Source organism: Hemiscyllium ocellatum, chromosome 26 (assembly GCF_020745735.1).
Source record: "Hemiscyllium ocellatum isolate sHemOce1 chromosome 26, sHemOce1.pat.X.cur, whole genome shotgun sequence".
Taxonomy (NCBI): domain Eukaryota; kingdom Metazoa; phylum Chordata; class Chondrichthyes; order Orectolobiformes; family Hemiscylliidae; genus Hemiscyllium; species Hemiscyllium ocellatum.
In genome coordinates, this window is record NC_083426.1 from 9,466,017 (window position 1) to 9,486,253 (window position 20,237).

Genomic DNA, 20,237 nt, shown 5'->3' on the forward strand with positions numbered 1-20,237 from the left:
GAAAAAAATCACCACTTGTGACTCATATCATCTTTTATGTCCACAGCAGTAGACAGTGGAAAATTCATAACCATTCTGACTCACCCACCTCGTCATAGTTGCATACTGCCATTTTATTTTACAAAGAGATTGGTAGAGAAATAGCAGATGGAATGTGATCTCGAAAAATGCAAGGTGATGTGTATTGGAAGGTCTCACACTGGAGGAAAGTATACAGTAAATGGCAGAACCCTTAGAAGCATTGACTTACAGAGGGATCTGAAAGTGGCAACACAAGTAGATAAGGTAGCCAAATAAGGTGGTCAACAAGGCATATGTAATGCTTGTCTTCATCAGTCGGGTGACTGAAAAAGTGAAGACTACAGATGCTGGAGAGTCCGAGTCAAAAAGTGTAGCCCTGGAAAAGCACAGCAGATCAGGCAGCATCCGTGGAGTAGCAGAGTCAACATTTCGGGTATAAGCCTTTCATCAGGAATGCTTCATCAGAAAGGCTTACCAGCGTGTTTCCTAGTTTGGAGGGTAGTAGCTATGAAGAGAAATTGGACAAACTTGGCTTGTTGTCACTGGAATGTTGGAGGCTAAAGAGCAACTTGATACAAAAGTACAAAATTACAAGAGACATGGATAGAATGGACGGTCAAGAGGTTTTTTTCCCCCTGGGTAGAAATGTTAATTATTCGAGACATAGGTCTAATGTAATGGGATAAGTTTATAGGAGACATGAGAGGCATTTTATTTACACAGGGTGGTAAATGCCTGGATTGCGCTGCCAGAGGAAATGGTGGAGGTGAACACAACAGCAATGTTTTAAAGGTATTTTGACACACATTTGAATAGGCAGGGAATAGAGGGATGTGGATCATGTAGAGGGTAAAGGTTGTAGTTTAAAAAGGCAAAATGTGTCAGCTCAGGCTTGGTGGGCCAAAGGATCTGTTCCTGTGCTGTACCATTCTTTGTTCTTTGTGAAGACAGGAACAGGGTAAAGCTGCAGATTAGCTGTGATCTCATAGAATGGCAGACTGGCATATGATCCAGCATTCACAGGAAGAAGCATTACTAGGTGACTGGGTTTTGGAAGACAGACACAATTCTGCATTCACAGCCACTGAAAAATCCTCTCAGGACAAACGCGAGATGCAGTTCTGATCTGTTGTTTTTCAAGTCTGAGATTTATAGAATCCAAAATACTCAAAAGATCAAGGAATATGGAGATAGTGCAGCAAGTTTTTCAATGACTGTGGAGTACCTATGGGACCATCTTGAGATTGTGAAAGGCACTATATCAATGCAAGTCTTTCTTCGTGTCTGACAGAATTTATGCATGAACCGAGGCCACATTGTTCACATATTGTCAGCTCAATTCAAACACTTAACATTCAGAACCCATGCTGATGTAAAAGATCAGACCGGACCTGATGGGATGGTAGATCAGGCTTGGAGGGCTGAATGGTCTCCTATTTCTTAAGATCTTGTGTTCCATCTTTGCCTTGAGTAGATATGTCATCTACCCTTACCCAATGAATGAATTTGTGTTAAAAGGTAACAATTGAGTGCCAGATTCTTCAAAGCTTCTTGATCGTTAATGGTTTTGGTCATGATGCTGGATCTGAGTTCTGTTGCCTATCAAGGGAACATCTCTCCTTCTTTCTCTCTCCACTACAGCAAGGACTGTAAGCTGCTAGTTTCAGCTTATCTGGATCCAGGATTTTCACAGGTATAGTGGAACCCTACAACTTTGTCTACTAGTTATTGTAGTGTCCCCTTGTCAAAAATGAGGAGTGCATTCATCATCATCTTCTGAATAGCCACATTCCATTCTTCATTCAAGATGAAAGTGACCCAAGCCCCTGTAAGAACATAGTTGGCTAACTTCCTCAATATACCCTCACTTTTACAAATGGGTGTCATCATTCCCAATAAATGGGGTGTCTACCTTTGCTATACCTTAGTTCATATTACAATCAATGCCACAAGAACAGATGATCTGGTCACTATCATGTTGCTGTTTGCACGAGCTGACTCTGTGCAAATTGACAGGCTTGTTTTCTATGTTTCAATAGTTTCCCCCTTCCAAAAGTTCTTCAATGGCTGTGTAACAACTTTGGGACCAACCTGAGATTGTGAAAGGCACTATATCAATGCAGATCTTTCTTTCTTCTTGTCCTGCAGCAATTATGCATGAATAGAGAATGCATTGTCCACATACATATCTCCGATCAGCTCAATCACTTAACATTCGAGTCCTGCACCAGAATTTGTCCTATCAATCCCCCACTTCAGCCCTTTAAGAGTTGCTATCCTATTAGATTTCTTGAGTAGCGGTGGATGGTGATACATTAATGCTCATACAGAACTAATCATCCAGAGCTCACGCGAAATGCTGTGGGGAATTGGGTCAAAGCACATAATGTCTCAGTGATACACACCATGTCATTGGTTGTAGCTCTTTTTTTGAAAGATGAGTAAATTGTTTCAACATTTCCGTTAGAAAAGCAAATAAACCATCCTAACCTGGTCTAGAGTCACCACTTAGAGTCATAGAGATGTACAGCACGGAAACAGACCCTTCGGTCCAACTCATCTACGCCGACCAGATATCCCAACCCAATCTAGTACCCTCCAAACCCTTCCTATTCAAATACCCATCCAGATACCTTTTAAATGTTGTAATTGTACCAGCCTCCACCACTTCCTCTGGCAGGCCATTCCACATACACACCACCCTCTGTATGAAAAAGTTGCCCCTTAGGTCTCTTTTATATCTTTCCTTTCTCACCTTAAACCTATGCCCTCTCGTTCTGGGCTCCACCACTCCTGGGAAAAGACTTTTGTCTATTTATCTTATCCATGTCCCTCATGATTTTATAAACCTCTATAAGGTCACCCCTCAGCCTCCGACGCTCCAGGGAAAACAGCCCTAGCCTATTCAACCTCTCCCTCTACCTCAAATGCTCCAACCCTGGCAACATGCTTGTAAATCTTTTCTAAGCCCTTTCACGTTTCACAGCACCCAGCCTACATGTAATACAGACCCACTACACTGACTCTGAACTTGCCTCTGAAATGGCCTAGCAAGCCAGCTATTTCCCAGGTTAGTGAGGAAGAGGGTGCAAATGCAAGTCTTAGTGGTGGTGCCCAAATCCCATTAAAGAAGAAGCAAATAATGCATGGCAGGCTCAGATCTTTGACAAATGAATATTCACAAGCCAGCGATGGGAATATTGGTGCCAGCCAGCTTTCAGTGTTGCTAATTGTTCTGAATGCTTTTGACAGATGAGAACAGGAAATTGAATATACATAAACAATTATTAACAATTTACATTATTTACAGAGACTTGGTTCAAAAGAATGTGACATCTTTTGACATCACTGATAATGACAGCCATTAACGCCTGGTGTGACACAGATTCGGGCAAGTTTCTATATTGAGCTGGTACAACCCAATTCCTTCTATTTGACTTAGATTAGATTGATTAGATTACTTAATGTGGAAACAGGCCCTTCAGCCCAACAAGTCCACACCGACCCGGCGAAGCGTAACCCACCCAGACCCATTCCCCTACATTTACCCCTTCACCTAACACTACGGGCAATTTAGCATGGTCAATTCACCTAACCTGCACCTTTTTGGATTGTGGGAGGAAACCGGAGCACCCAGAGGAAACCCCCGCAGACACAGGGAGAATGTGCAAACTCCACACACAGTCGCCTGAGGCGGGAATTGAACCCGGGTCTCTGGCGCTGTGAGGCAGCAGTGCTAGCCACTGTGCCACCGTGCCAACTTAATTGCTGTCAATGTGGGTACATGGGCTGTCCACACATTCCTGGGGTCTATTGATGTTCAGAACCATAGAAGGTTGTTATACATGAGGTTGAAATGTCTCAAGCACAGTAGATCCCACAAAATGCAGGTGGCAGGGATATCCCCACATTCACTTCCAATGATCAGGCTGGACAGCAGGAAGAGTGACCCAAGGATGTTTTTTGTTGCTCGGTAGATTTTCTGAAAGTTTCCATATATGTACATTTACGATTAGACAACATCAAATAATATCTTCTAGGCTACGGTAAATGTGGCACATTCAAACAGTTTCTGCAGTTGTTAATGTACATAAGCTGTGGTAGAGGAAAATAAACATCTAATTTCCACCTAATTCAATTTCAGATGCATTTAGTAGAAGGTCAAGAAAACAGTCTGTTTCTCCACAACAGCACTTCAGAGGAAACTCAAACAATACTTTCAGTGCCTGACTGAGGCATCAGATGTATTATTTCATCCATAAGTTTTGTTTTAAACTCATTCTTGGGATGTGGACTGGAATATTTTCAAACACCAGCTCCACCAGTATATTAACTGGTGTAGTTGTGTATACTGGAGTTATCCAAGATGCCTTAGGTAAACTTATTGCCACCAAACCTTCCTATTAGTATTACCCTAAGCTATTAATACCAAGTGAGAGAGAGAGATGCCCACAAATTCTTCAGCAGAAGGTAGACTCAGTCGAGATAAATAGAATAGGCGTACCATACAGTATCTAATAGTTGGTTACATTACATCTGAGTTACATGAGGGTCCTAATTAAGATTGTGTTGTCATGTCTCAGGGCTAGTATGTTAGTATATCTTTAAAAGATATGGTAGGCCTTTAATAGACAGTGATAGTACCATCATTGTAACACAGCATGCAGCCTAATAGTATGAAGATCTCAACTCCATCTTAGCTGAGGCCATTTGAAGCATGATATGCTGATAGAAATAGGCTCATCTTTATATCCCAATAGCTTAAAGTTAGCCCAGATGCAGGTGTGCCTGTAACCATAATATTTGCTTATAACAGTTATAAACACCTGTTGGATCTTTCAATACCATGTTACCTACGTCTGACTTTCTTAAGCTATAAGGGATGATACAAGCATGCTGTATCAGCTAAAGATACCCTGCTGGAGGTAAAGTTCACATCAGATGTTAGGTTCCGTTTAGCAGCATGTACACATTGTAGATAGCTACACAGACTTAGCACTTAACTGAATGGAAACACTGAATAGCTCCTCTCAGGGATGTCTCGAAGTATTCTGATGAGTAGAGCTTATCTTGTGATTTCAGTTTACCCTTTCAGGTACTAACTCACTTCCACAATATAGGCCAGAATTTATTGTACATTCTTGACTGGCCCTTGAGAAGTTTATGATTAGTCTTCTTGTGAGGATTGAAGAGTGTGGTGCTAGAAAATCACAGCTGGTTGGGCAGTATCCAAGGAGCAGGAGAGTCAATGTTTTGGACATGAAGTAATTCATCAGGAATAATGCCTGACCAGCTGCGCTTTTCCAGCACCACACTCATCGGCTCTGATCTCCAGCATCTGCAGTCCTCACTTTCTCCTAGTCTTCTTGTTTAGGTTTGTTATTACTAAGGAGCTTGTTAGGATGATTCAGGAGGTAGGTAAGATTCAATCATGTTGGTTTCAAGTCGGAGTCACAACTAGTGACATACAAATACATGAAATAGGTGAAGTTGACCTTCAAACCTGCTTTACCATTCATGGCTGATCTGTTTGTGTTGTGAATTCCACATTGACATCTACCCCTGATAATCTTGATCTCCATGAGTAGAGTGTTCCAAAGAAGATGTCTCCCCTTTTTCTGTGGGCGATATGACAACTCTTAAATTTAATTCAGTGTCTCTAAAATTGAGATTGAGATAGGATTCCTCCTTAAAAGAATTAACTTGAGTTTTGCAACAATCCAACAGTTCCATGGACACTGCGTGGAATACTATACCCACTTAAAAATACTGAGGTTGGGACCAGTTCAAGGAGTCTCGATTAGACTGGTGCTGGAAAAGCACAGCATCTGAGGAGGAGGAAAGTTGATGTTTTGGGCAAAAGCTTTTCATGAGGAATTGACCAGTTCAAGAACCCAGGTCAGTCCTCATAGGAGGATAATGTTAACTGGCTAGGCTCTGTATCTTGCCTCCAATGAAGAATGCTATTGACAGCACAGTTCTTGAGACTGTCAACCAATCATGGGGCTTGGAAAGATGGTGGATCCGCCATCAGGAAGGCACCTTCAAGTCATCTTCATCTTGAGATGCCCACTCTAGAGGTTGGTACTTGTTAAATTGTAGCCACAGCTGCCAGGCTACACTTTTGGAGGGGAAATAATGTCTGCCCACATAACATATACCACAGCAAGACCAATTCTTGTTGAAGTGGAAGTCTTGAAGTGTATTTACAACATGAGCTACCCTCAGGGCTACAATACCACAGACTTAACCATATTATCTGTGATGCGTACGTGCTGGTGTACTTCACAAATGCATAACTGAGTGACTGAACACACCACACTGACACTATCACACTCACATTCTGATTGAAGGTAAGGTGGGTAACTTACTGTAATGTAACTGCCTTAAGAGTACAGATCTGTATGATCTGGAATCCAGAAGAAACTAGAAGAGACCTTATGGGAATTTCTGATCAGTCACTTTCAAATCCCTCTGAACCTTGGCCCGAGTGTGAGGTTGGGAGACAGTTGCGCAGATCTGTCATCAGAGACACTTCGATGACTACCCTAATCTGCCCGTGATTATGTTGCTTGACTGCTGGCAAGTAGCCCTTGCTATTTTCACCAAGCAGTGCGAACCCACCATTCCAATATTCTAACACCTTCTCATCTCAACTTACTCCCAGTCCCAGAATGAAGCCTAGCTCAGCAGATTGGGAAGATTCCCGGAATCACAGAAACGCCACAAGCGCTAGACATCCAGTTGACCCAACACGTCTGCTTCAGCTCTCCGAATGAGAAAGGCACCTTGTGCCGTTGTCTCGCCTTCTCTCTTTAGCTTTTCACAATCATCCTGTTTAGATAGTAATCCATCGCAAGCTCCACTGTGGAAGGCAAGAGCTAACTACCATTGAAAATAGCTAACCATCCATTACCTCACATCTCAGATTGTTAAAGAACAAGAACATTGTAGACAGGAACAGGCCCTTTGGTCCTCCAAGCCTGCACCAATCCAGATCCTCGATCTAAACCTGCCACCTATTTTCTAAAGACTGATGGCAAGTTCTCAAGCTCAATTTGAGCTGCTCACTAGTCCAGCAATGGACCAATAGGATCACTGTGCTTCTCTTCAATCACTCACCAAACTGACATGGAAATAGAGCAACGTTCCTTTCATACCGTTGGGTCAAAATTCTGGAATTTCCTCCCTAACAGCATTGTGGGTCTACCTTCAGCACTAAGACTGCAGCAAGTCAGGAAGGCAGTTCACCAGCACCTTCCCAAGGGCAACTGCAGCTTGCTGTCCAACCCAGCAATGTCCATATCCCATGCGTAAATTTTAAAAATGCAACTGAACCTGTATATATCCTAAAGTAGGTTGCTCTGGTCTATGGGGGAGGGGATTGTGTGGGGTGTCATTGGTGAGGTGAATTGTCCAGACAAGATTTGGATCTTAAGTTTGTGAAGCAGAGTGAAGTCAGCGGTGTCGGTTCAATTCCTGCCCCAGTTGATGTCACCATCAAGGCCCTGCCTTCTCAACCTAGCTCCTCCTTTGAGGCACAGGTTAAACTTACCAACAGTAATCCCTCTCAAAGGAGACAGCAGCCTTTTTCTTCTGGGATTCTGGTGATTTTCATTTTTAGATGACTATCCCTTTATCCAAGGTTCTAACCCACAAGCCTAGTCTCTCTTAACCAGGGGAAACAGAACTGAAGGAACTGTCATAGTCAATCAGATCAATACTTAATCCAAAAGGGAGCAACGCCTGCTTATATGGAAAGTAGGAATAGGCCATTCGGCCCTTCAAGCCTGCTTCACGATGAACATGGTTGATCGTTCAACTCAATAGCCTGTTTCCACATTTTCCCCAGAATCTTTGATCCGTTTAGTCTCAAATGCTATGACCAATACCTTCTTGAAATCATGCAATGTATTGGCCTTGACTATTTTCTAGGTAGCAAATTCCATAGACTCATGACTCAACTTATCCAACCTATCCTAATTCCTGAATTCTGCTATCCCTGGAACCATTCTGGAAAATCTCCTTTGCGAATTCTCCAGAATAGTCACATCTTTCCTAATGGTGTTTTGATCAGAACTGGATACAATGCTTTATTCACGGGCTATAACAGAGCTTTGTAAACATCCTGCTTTTACAATACTAAATACAGATGTTATCATTTTGGATTTTACACTGCTTATCATTCTGAACCACCTTGGGACATTTTCTTCTGTATTGAAGAAGCCATACAAATGTGAGCTGATATTATTGTTTCCAGCTGATATTATTGTTTCATTTCATTCCTTTAACCTGGTGTTCTGCTCTTTCCAGCAACTAATCTCCCAGTTTTGCCAAGAAGGAGAATACTAAAGCAGTGGTGAAATTCCAGCGATTGGCTATTGCTTGCATTACAGAAATTTTAAAAATTGTTTGTAATCCGTCTGTTCAGATGTTTTATGATGTACCTCCATACCATGTGGGACTCTGAATCTGGACCTCCAAAAGGTGACACTGGCAGGGAGACGGCAAAGAGTGCAGTGCTGCAAAAGCACAGCAGGTCAGGCAGCATCCAAGAGCAAAAGAATCAACGTTTTGAGCATAAGTTCTTCATCGGGAATGAGGAGGAATTCCACCAACTCCTACAGCTACCTGGACTACACCTCCTCTCACCCTGCCTCCTGTAAAAATGAAATCCCCTATTTCAAATTCCTCTGCCTCCACCGCATCTGCTCCCAGGAGGACCAGTTCCCCCACAGAATATCCCAGATGGCCTCCTTCTTCAAAGACCACAATTTTCCTTCCCACATAGTCAGCGATATCCTACAGCACATCTCCTCACTTCCTGCACCTCTGCCCTTGAACCCCACTTCTCCCAACGCAAAAAGGACAGAACCCTTGGTCCTCATCTTCCACCCCACTAATGTCTGGATATATCACATCATCCTCTGCCATTTCCACCACCTGCAAACAGACCCCACCACCAGGGATATATTCCTTCCACAACTCCCTTGTCAGGCCCATGCTCCCCATTAACATACCCTCCACTCCTGCACTGCCCCTTCCAAAGCAAGTGGTGCAAAACCTGTGCCCACACCTCCCCCTATACCTTCATCCAAAGCCCCAAAGGATCCTTCCACATCTGAGAGAGATTTACCTGCACTTCCTCACACGTCATCTACAGTGTCAGTTACTCTCGATGTGGTCTCTTCTACAGTGGGAAATCAAGGCAACAACTTGCAGAACGTTTTAGAGAACATCTCTCTGACACCCCCACTAAATAACCCCACCGCTCTGTGGATGAACACTTTAACTCCTCCTCCCACTCTGCCAAGGACATGCAAGTCCTGGGCCTCCTCCATTGCCAAACTCTAGCCACCCAGCGCCCATCTTCTGCCTTGGAACCCTCCAACCAAATGGGATCAATGTGGATTTCACCAGTTTCCTCAATTCCCCTTCCCCCATCTTATCCCAGACCCAAACTTCCAACTCAGCACTGCCCTCTAGAAGTGTCCTACCTGTCCATCTTTCTTCCTACCTATCCGCTCCAACCTCGTCCCACCTATCCGTTCCACCCTCACCCCTACCTTCATATATGTATTGTTTTCCCAGCTACTTTCCTCCTTGCCCCACCCCCACACTCCACACCACCCATTTATCTCCCAGCACCCTTGGACCAGCCCCTCAATTCTGATGAAGAGCCTATGTTCAAAACGTTGACTCTCCTGCTCCTTGGATGCTGCCTGACCTGCTGTGCTTTTCCAGCACCACACACTCGACTCTGATCTCCAACACCCACAGTCCTCACTTTCTTCCAGATAGAAGGGAAAGGCAAGTAGTGCTGAAAGGCCCTCAACTCTGCTCTGAGTACTTCAGCTGAAGGGGTGGAATGGAACTGTTTGCCTGGGCACATGGTCAGAAGTCACCAGTTATAGTCCGACAGGTTTATTTGAAATAAAATCTGATGATGGAGCAGTGCTTTGAAAGCTTGTGATTTCAAATAAGCCTGTTGGATGGTAACCTGGTGTCATGTGACTTCTGACCTTGTCCACCCCAGTCCAACACCGACACCTCCACAACTGTGCACATAGTATGAGTTTGGCAGTACAGGAATAGAACCTTGGCATTGTTAGCACCTGAGTAAACCGGCCATCATAACTAATGATGAACAGCATCAGGATTGAACCCATGACACAGAGGTTAAAGATCTCATACTCAACCAACCAATCTTACTGATGTTCATGGAAATTCTATGACATTGAATTGAGGGCATTCGTAACTTAATTGTCATTACCTAAGTTCATTCCATTTAGTTCCAATGTCTGGGTTTAAGTCAAACAAATGTTCCCAGTGACTTTGCAACCCACCAGCTTCTCACAACTTTCATCTGCTTTGTCACAGACCTTGACTATATTTCTCCGACCCAGCTTTGCAATGAATCTAACCAGGGCTATTCAGAGGTAGATTACATCAGCTGATTTCTTGAATTACCAAACTGTTGTGACTGATACCAAGCTTCAAGTGACTTGAAAAACATTACATAATTAGTCTCTCTTAGCATTTTTGCATAGCCTTTAATTAAACATGTAGAATTGAGGTAGGAGGAACAATACAAGTTGTTTTGTCAAACATCTGAAGACAGATGAAGCTCATGGTGGGTGTGCAGATGCCTCCGGTTTAATTAAAATTCATTCTGCAAAACTTCCATTTAGTGTTTAGTGCTCCACTTTATAATGGGCAGAATTCCAGTTAGGACCTGGCACTGCACTTGACTGAGACATCAGAAGAATAATGTAGTGTTCTCTGAAAGAGTGACAGTAAATATGTTACAGTCAAAAGCCACGGCTTCCCTCAGCTCAGTGGCAGCCACTGTGATGAATCTATAAATGATTTGTCTAACGGTTGTGTCTTCTTTGGATTGCAATCTTCAGAAACTGTCCGCGTGTTTGAGCATGTGTTTTAGTGAGTGCTAAATCTGCATAAAGGTACTGGCGATATAATGGCCACCTCCCCCTGTGCCCTGCCAGTACCAACGAGTTGGCATTCTCTACACTTTTATCTCACTGTATATGATGGTAAGGCTACAGAGCATCATGCTCCAACTTCTCAGCAGAGTGCTTCAGTTTAGATTACGTTCCCTACAATGTGGAAACAAGCCCTTCGGCCCAACTAGTCCACACCGACCCTCCGAAGAGTAACCTACCCAGACCCCTTCCCCATATTTACCCCTGATTAATATACCTAACTCTACGGGTAATTTAGCATGGCCAATTCACCTAACCTGCACATTTTTTGGATTGTGAGAGGAAACCGGAGCACCTGGAGGAAACCCACGCAGACACGGGGAGAATGTGCAAACTTGATACAGACCGTCGCCTGAGCTAGAATCGAACCCAGGTCCCTGGCACTGTGAGGCAACAGTGCTAACCACTGAGCCACCATGCTGCCCCTTGTTCAGTTACAGTGTGAGATTGAAGAAGTTATCCCTGGAGGCTGAGAGGAGATTTGACTGAGGTTTTCAAAATCATGAGTAGGCTACATGGATTAGATAGGGTGAAGCTCATGGAGCCTCTACAGTATGGTAGCAGACATTCAGGCAATCAATTCCACACCAACCCTCTGAACAGCATCCCATCCAGACCCATCTCCTTTCCCTGTAACACCGCATTTCCCATCACTAATCCAACTAATCTGATTTGGAGATGCCAGTGTTGGACAAAGTTAAAAATCACACAACACCAGGTTATAGTCCAACAAGTTTCTTTGGAAGCACCAGCTTTCGGAGTGCTGCTCCTTCATCAGGTGGGTGTGGAGTATAAAACTGTAAGATGCAGAATTTATAGCAAAAGTTTACAGTGTGATGTAACTGAAATTATATATTGAAAAAGACCTGGATTGTTTGTAAAGTCTCCCATCCTTTAGAATGACCATGTTGGTTTCAGTTCTTTCAAATGTAAATCGCTAAACTTTTTTAAAAGTTACACTCTCGAGTGAACTTTAACAATTGGTGTCATGTTGGCTGAGATTGAAGGTGTAAGCTGCCTGTGTGAGGCTGTCTGTGCCATAATGTTCAGACTGATTCTAAAAAATGGATTTACAGAATCTTACATGGATTCATGCAGTTTTTGAGCAAAGTAAAATATAATTTTGCAAGGGCACATTCACCCCACAAACCTATATTAGATTAGATTACTTTTTTTTTGATTAGATTACTTACAGTGTGGAAACAGGCCCTTCGGCCCAACAAGTCCACACCGACCCGCCGAAGCACAACCCACCCATACCCCTATTACCTAACACTACGGACAATTTAGCATGGCCAATTCACCTGACCTGCACATCTTTGGACTGTGGGAGAAAACCGGAGCACCCGGAGGAAACCCACGCAGACACGGGGAGAATGTGCAAACTCCACACAGTCAGTTGCCTGAATCGGGAATTGAACCCAGGTCTCTGGCGCTGTGAGGCAGCAGTGCTAACCACTGTGCTACCGTGCCGCCCCTATATGTGTGTGGGTGTGTTATGAGGGTCCGTGAGAGAGTGTCAAGGGGTATAAATCTGTGAGAGGGTGTGTGTGAGTGTATGAGAGAGGGTCGGCCAACTAACCTGCACATCTCTGGGCAATCTAGCAAGGCCAATCCATCTGACCCGCACACCTTTGGGCTGTGAAAGGAAGATGGAGCACCCAGAGGAAACCCACACAGACACGGGGAGAATGTGTAAACTCCACACAGACAGTCACCGAGAGTGGGATTAAACCCAGGTCCCTGATGCTGTGAGGCAGCAGTGCTAATCACTGAACCACTCTGCCATCCCGTGCTATTCCAACTTGCAACAGAAACAAAAGGGCAAATATTGCATGCAATTGTGGTCTCCTTCCTATCAGAAAGATGTTGTGAAACCTGAAAGGGTTCAGAAAAGATTTACAAGGATGTTGCCAGGGTTGGAGGATTTGAGCTATAGGGAGAGGCTGAATAGGCTGGGGCTGTTTTCCCTGGAGCGTCAGAGGCTCAGGGGTGACCTTATGAGGTTTATAAAATCATGAGGGGCATGGATTGGGTAAATAGACAAAGTCTTTTCCCAGAAGTGATGGAGTCCAGAACGAGAGGGCATAGGTTTAGAGTGAGAAAGGAAAGACATAAAAGAGACCAAAGGGGCAACATTTTCACACACAGGGTGGTATGTGTACGAAATGAGCTGCCAGAGGAAGTGGTGGAGGCTGGTACAATTGCAACATTTAAGAGGCATTTGGATAGGTATATGAATAGGAAGGGTTTGGAGGGATATGGGCCGGGTGCTGGCATGTGAGACTAGATTGGGTTGGGATATCTGGTCGGTATGGACGGGTTGGACCGAAGGGTCTGTTTCCATGCTGTACATCTCTATGACTTTATGACTCTATTTAAAATGATGTATGAAGAAATCAAGGGTGATGTGAAGAAACCTCTTTCACACAGGAAGTGGGGTTATACCTGAAACACAACTTCTCCACCTCCTGCTGCTGCCTGGCTTGCTGTGTTGTTCCAGCCTCCTGCGTCTACTCTGGATTCCAGCATCTGCAGTGGTTTTTTTTGTCTCAAACAGAGGACAGTGACAGCAAATTTACCTTAAAAGAGTCCAGCTAGCTCAAACAACTTGAGTGTTGTTGGAGCTGCACTCATCTAGATAAATATAGAGTGTAATATCACACTCCTGACACTTGCCGAGTAGAAGATTGACAGATTTTATGGAGTCTAGAAATCAGATACTTAATGCAATATTCCTAATCTCTGACTTGCTTCTTTAGTCGCAATATTTATATGACTAGTTGAATTCAACTTCGGAACTGGCCCGATGTCGATTGTGGAGGACTGAGCTATGACAATGCCATCAAATATCATGGGGAGATGGTTGGATTCTAACTAGTTGGAGATGGTCATTGCTTGGTATTTGAATAGCATATTGCCATTTATCAGTCCACAAGCTAGAGGGGATTCGGAAGAGATTTCCCAAGATGCTGTCAGGTATGGAAGAACATAGAACATAGAAAAATACAGCGCAGTACAGGCCCTTCGGCCCTCGATGTTGCGCCGACCAAAGCCTACCTAACCTACACTAGCCCAATAACCTCCATATGCTTATCCAATGCCCGCTTAAATGCCCATAAAGAGGGAGAGTCCACCACTGCTACTGGCAGGGCATTCCATGAACTCACAACCCGCTGAGTAAAGAATCTACCCCTAACATCTGTCCTATACCTACCACCCCTTAATTTAAAGCTGTGTCCCCTAGTAACAGCTGACTCCATTAGCGGAAAAAGGTTCTCACTGTCAACCCTATCTAAACCCCTAATCATCTTGTACACCTCTATCAAATCTACCCTAAACCTTCTTTTCTCCAATGAGAACAGCCCCAAGTGCCTCAGCCTTTCCTCATACGATCTTCCTACCAAGCCAGGCAACATCCTGGTAAACCTCCTCTGCACTCGTTCCAATGCCTCCACGTCCTTCCTATAGTATGGCGACCAAAACTGCACACAATACTCCAGATGAGGCCACACCAGAGTCTTATACAACTGCAACATGACCTCAGGACTCCGGAACTCAATTCCTCTACCAATAAAGCCCAGTACATCATATGCCTTCTTCACAGCACTATTTACCTGGGTTGCAACTTTCAGAGATCTGTGTACATGGACACCAAGATCCCTCTGCTCATCCACACTACCAAGTAGCCTACCATTAGCCCAGTAATCCATCTTCTTGTTACTCCTACCAAAGTGAATGACTTCACACTTAGCTACATTGAACTCCATTTGCCACCTTTCTGCCCAGCTCTGCAACTTATCTATATCCCGCTGCAACCTGCCACATCCTTCTTCGCTGTCCACAACTCCACCGACTTCCGTGTCATCTGCAAACTTGCTCACCCAGCTTTCAAGCCCCTCCTCTAGGTCATTTATAAAAATGACAAACAGCAATGGTCCCAAAACAGATCCTTGTGGAACACCGCTAGTAACTGCACTCCAAGATGAACCTATACCATCAACTACTACTCTCTGTCTCCTTCCAGCCAGCCAATTCCTAATCCAAACCTCTAATGCACCCTCAATGCCATACCTCCGTAGTTTTTGCATTAGCCTACCATGGGGTACCTTATCGAACGCCTTGCTAAAATCCATATACACCACATCTACTGCTTTACCCTCGTCCACTTCTTTGGTCACCTTCTCAAAGAACTCAATAAGGTTTGTGAGACACAACCTGCCCTTCACAAAACCATGCTGACTATCCTTGATCACATTATTCCCATCCAGATGTTCATAAATCCTATCCCTTACAATTCTCTCTAAGACTTTGCCCACAACAAAAGTGAGACTCACTGGCCTATAGTTACTCAGGCTATCCCTACTCCCCTTTTTGAGCAAGGGGACCACATTCGCTATCCTCCAGTCTTCTGGCACTATTCCCGTAGACAATGACGACATAAAAATCAAGGCCAATGGCTCCGCTATCTCCTCCCTAGCTTCCCAGAGGATCCTAGGATAAATGCCATCAGGCCCAGGGGACTTATCTATTTTCATCCTTTCCAGTATTCCCCAGACCTCTTCCCTACATACCTCAAGGCCATCCATTCTAATCACTTGTGACTCAATATTCACATCAGCAACAGTGTCCTGTTCCTTAGTGAATACTGATTAAAAGTATTGATTTAGTGTCTCTCCAATCTCCTCCGCCTCCACGCACAACTTCCCACTACTATCCTTGACTGGACCGATACCTACCCTAGTCATCCTTTTATTCCTGACGTACCTATAGAAAGCCTTTGGGTTTTCCCTAATCCTACCAACTAAGGACTTTTCATGTCCCCTTCTCGCTGCTCTTAGCTCTCTCTTTAGATCCTTCCTGGCTACCTTATAACTCTCAATCGCCCCAACTGAACCTTCACGCCTCATCTTTACATAGGCCGCCCTCTTCCCTTTAACAAGGGATTCCAATTCCTTATTAAACCACGGCTCCCTCATAAGACCCTTTACTCCCTGCCTGACTGGTACATACTTATCAAGGACACCCAATAGCTGTTCCTTGAACAATCTCCACATATCATTTGTGTTCTTCCCTTGAAGCCTATTTTTCCAATCCACACATCCTAACTCATGCCTCACCGCATCATAATTTTCCTGCCCCCAGCTATAATTCTTGCCCTGCAGTGCACACTTATCCCTCTCCATCACTAGAGTAAAAGTCACTGAGTTGTGGTCACTGTCCCTGAAGTGCTCACCTACCTCCAATTCTAACACCTGGCCTGGTTCATTACCTAGAACCAAATCCAGTATAGCCTCACCTCTTGTTGGCCTGTCGACATATTGTGCCAGGAAACCCTCCTGCACACATTGGACAAACAGCGACCCATCTAACGAACTCGAGCTATAGCTTTCCCAGTCAATATCTGGGAAGTTAAAGTCCCCCATAACAATCACCCTGCTACTTTCACTCTTCTCCTGAATCATCCTCGCAATACTTTCCTCTACTTCTCTCGGACTATTAGGAGGCCTGAGGAAGGTTTGAGTTATGAAGAAAGGCTGGATAGGCTGGGAGTTTTTTTCACTGGAGCACAGGAGGTTGACAGGTGACCTTATGGAGGTTCATAAAATCAAAAGATATGTAGATAGAACATAGAACATAGAACAATACAGCACATAACAGGCCCTTCGGCCCACGATGTTGTGCCGAACATTTGTCCTAGTTTAAGCACCTATCCATGTTCAAGGTTTGTGCGAAGATTTGTAGCTCGGGTGCTCGTTGTTGTGGTTCTGTTCGCCGAGCTGGAAGTTTTTGTTGCAAACGTTTCGTCCCCTGGCTAGGAGACATCATCAGTGCTCTGGAGCCTCCTGCGAAGCGCTTCTTTGATGTTTCTTCTGGTATCTATAGTGGTCTGTCCTTGCCGCTTCCGGGTGTCAGTTTCAGCTGTCCACTGTAGTGGTTGGTATATTGGGTCCAGGTCGATGTGTTTGTTGATGGAGTTTGTGGATGAATACCATGCCTCTAGGAATTCCCTGGCTGTTCTCTGTACAAGCAACATTAATTCGACTGGGAAAACACTACTATCATAGGGCAAGCCAGACAGAGAACAGCCAGGGAATTCCTAGAGGCATGGTATTCATCCACAAACTCCATCAACAAACACATCGACCTGGACCCAATATACCAACCACTACAGCGGACAGCTGAAACTGACACCCGGAAGCGGCAAGGACAGACCACTATAAATACCGGAAGAAACATCAAAGAAGCGCTTCGCAGGAGGCTCCAGAGCACTGATGATGTCTCCTAGCCAGGGGACGAAACGTTTGCAACAAAAACTTCCAGCTCGGCGAACAGAACCACAACACCTATCCATGTACCTATCCAATTGCCGCTTAAAGGTCACCAATGATTCTGACTCTGCCACTCCCACAGGCAGCGTATTCCATGCCCCCACCACTCTCTGGGTAAAGAACCTACCCCTGACATCCCCCATATACCTTCCACCCTTCACCTTAAATTTATGTCCCTTTGTAACAACTTTAATCATTTAAGAGAAAGCAAGAATTGGACCACATTCAGTCACAGAGTTATAGATTCATACAACAAGAAAACAGACACTTCGGTCCAACCGGTGAAAAAGTCTCTGACTGTCTACTCTATCTATTCCCCTGATCATCTTATAAACCTCTCTCAAGTCACCCCTTATCCTTCGCCGTTCCAATGAGAAAAGGCCTAGCACTTTCAACCTATCCTTGTACGACCTATTCTCCATTCCATAGAGTTAATGGTAGATGTGGAGGCGAAAGTGAGGACTGCAGATGCTGGAGATCAGAATCGAAAAGTGTGCTGCTGGAGAAGCACAGCAAGTCAGGCAGCATCTGAGGAGCAGGAGTGTTGATGTTTCAGGCAGAAGCTCTTCATCAGGAATGTAGAGGGGAAGGTGGCTAAGAGATAAATAGATAGGTGGGTGTGGGAATGGGGGTGAAGTAGCTGGGAAGGCGAAAGGTAGATGCAGGTGGGGGGCGGTGAAAGAGGATGCAAAAATAATTTACGAGAATGAGAGGTATTCTGATAGAAATTAATCATTGAATTATAAAATCCCTACAGTGTGGAAACAGACCCTTTGGCACAGCATCCACACCGACCCTCCGAGTATCCCACCCAGATTCAATCCCCATTACTCTACATTTACCCCTAAGTAATGCACCTAACTTACAGATCCCTGAATACTATGGGGCAATTTAGCATAGCCAATTCACCTAACCTGCACATCTTTGGATTGTGGAAGAGCCACCATACCGTCATTTATAAAATAATGAGAGATATAAACAGAGTTAATGGTAGGTGTCTTTTCTCTAGGATGGGGATTTTAAGACGATGTGGCACATTTTTAAGGTGAGAAGAGAGTAATTTAAAAACGATACAAGGGGCAAGTTATTTACACAGACAGTGGTTCATATGTGGAATGAATTTCCTGAAAAGGTAGTAGATGCGGGCACAGTTTAAAAGACACTTCGGTCAGTCCATGAATAGGGAAATTCTGGAGGGATATTGGCCAGGTGCAGGCGGGTGGGACTAGTTTGGTTTGGGATTACGGTTGGTATGGAATGGTTGGCCGAAGTGTCTGTTTTCTTGTTGTATGAATCTATAACTCTGTGACTGAATGTGGTCCAATTCTTGCTTTCCCCTAAATGATGAAAGTTGTGAGGAGGCAAACTTGATTGTTGCGCTATCAGAAACGTATGGTCCCTTCGTAAATCTCTCCACTTTCCCCAACTCTCCTCAAGGTGTTCCTTTAAACTTACCCCTTTGACTGAGTTTTGGGTCACCTAGCCTAGTGTGCATTATTGTGGCTCATGGTCAAATTTCATTCACCAATTGCTGTTGTGAGGCAACTTGCAACATTTTACTTCTTTATCAGTGCTACATATTAGTGTAATTAGCCATAGTTCACAAAGAGCCATTGGCATTCTCTCTGCATTAGGGAGACATAATTGGTTAGTGTCTAATAGGTTTATTTGGAAGCACTAGCTGTCGGAGCGCTGGTCATCCACAACCACCTGATGAAGGAGCAGCGCTCCGAAAGCTAGTGCATCCAAATAAACCTGTTGGACTATAACCTGGTGTTGTGTGATTTTTAACTTTATACACCCCAGTCTAACACTGCTTTCTCCAAATCACAATTGGTTATTGCCTACAGGGCAGCTCTCTGCATTAAGGCAAGGTGACTTCACAGCCATAGAATCACAAAATCCCTACTGTGTATAAACAGGCCATGCGACGCATTGAGTCCACACCAACCCTCCAAACAGCATCCCACCTAGACCCATCCCTGTAACCCTGCATTCCTCATGGCTAATCCACCAAATCTACCCATCCCTGGACACTACGGGCAATTTAGCGTGGCCAATCCACCTAACCTGTGCATGTTTGGATTACAGGTGGAAACCAGAACCCACACAGATGCAGGGAGAATGTATAAACTCCACGCAGCCAGTCACCCAAGGGTAGAAATGAACCCAGCACCCTGGCGCTGTGAGGCAGCAGGTCTAACCACTGAACTATCATGCTGCCCAGGATCAGTCCAGGGGACTGAAGGCATAGCCAGTGCCATGATTCAGCAGCAGGCACTAACCACCTGAACTAACTGGTCTCCCAAAAATGCCACTGCGTAAAAGCAAGCTGTGACTAATGGAGGTAATGTTGCAATGATGATCTACAATTAGGCTTCATCACTGATGTACTGAAGCAGGTGCAAAAAACTAAAGCATCTGGTTAAAGAGAAATGAAAACAACTTTAATTCCGGTTGTGCAGGAAGGCTGTCACTGTGACCCAATCGTCCGTGATCGAATTGAAGGTTAAAACAAACTTGAGAGAGTGAATGGCCTCCACGCATTCCTATGTTTCCCTTACCATCTAAACCACACAGTAAGGTTTGTGCAACTGCTGGAATCTCTTTGAAACAACTAATCATGCAGGAGCTCTCTAAGCACGTTTTGTGTGATTTCTCTGCTGATGTGTGGTGCCAGTTTAAGAAGAATTAGTCCGATTGCATTACAGCAGCTTTTGAGAGATTACTTGGGATTGATTTTACAAGTAAATTCTATTATCTTTTCCAATATGACAGAAGTGGCAAACATTCTCTTTAAATGTACTACTTGCATGGTTGAAAGATTTTGCCACAGTGAAGTAAGCTATCCCAGTGTTCAACCAAAATATGAAAGTGAGGG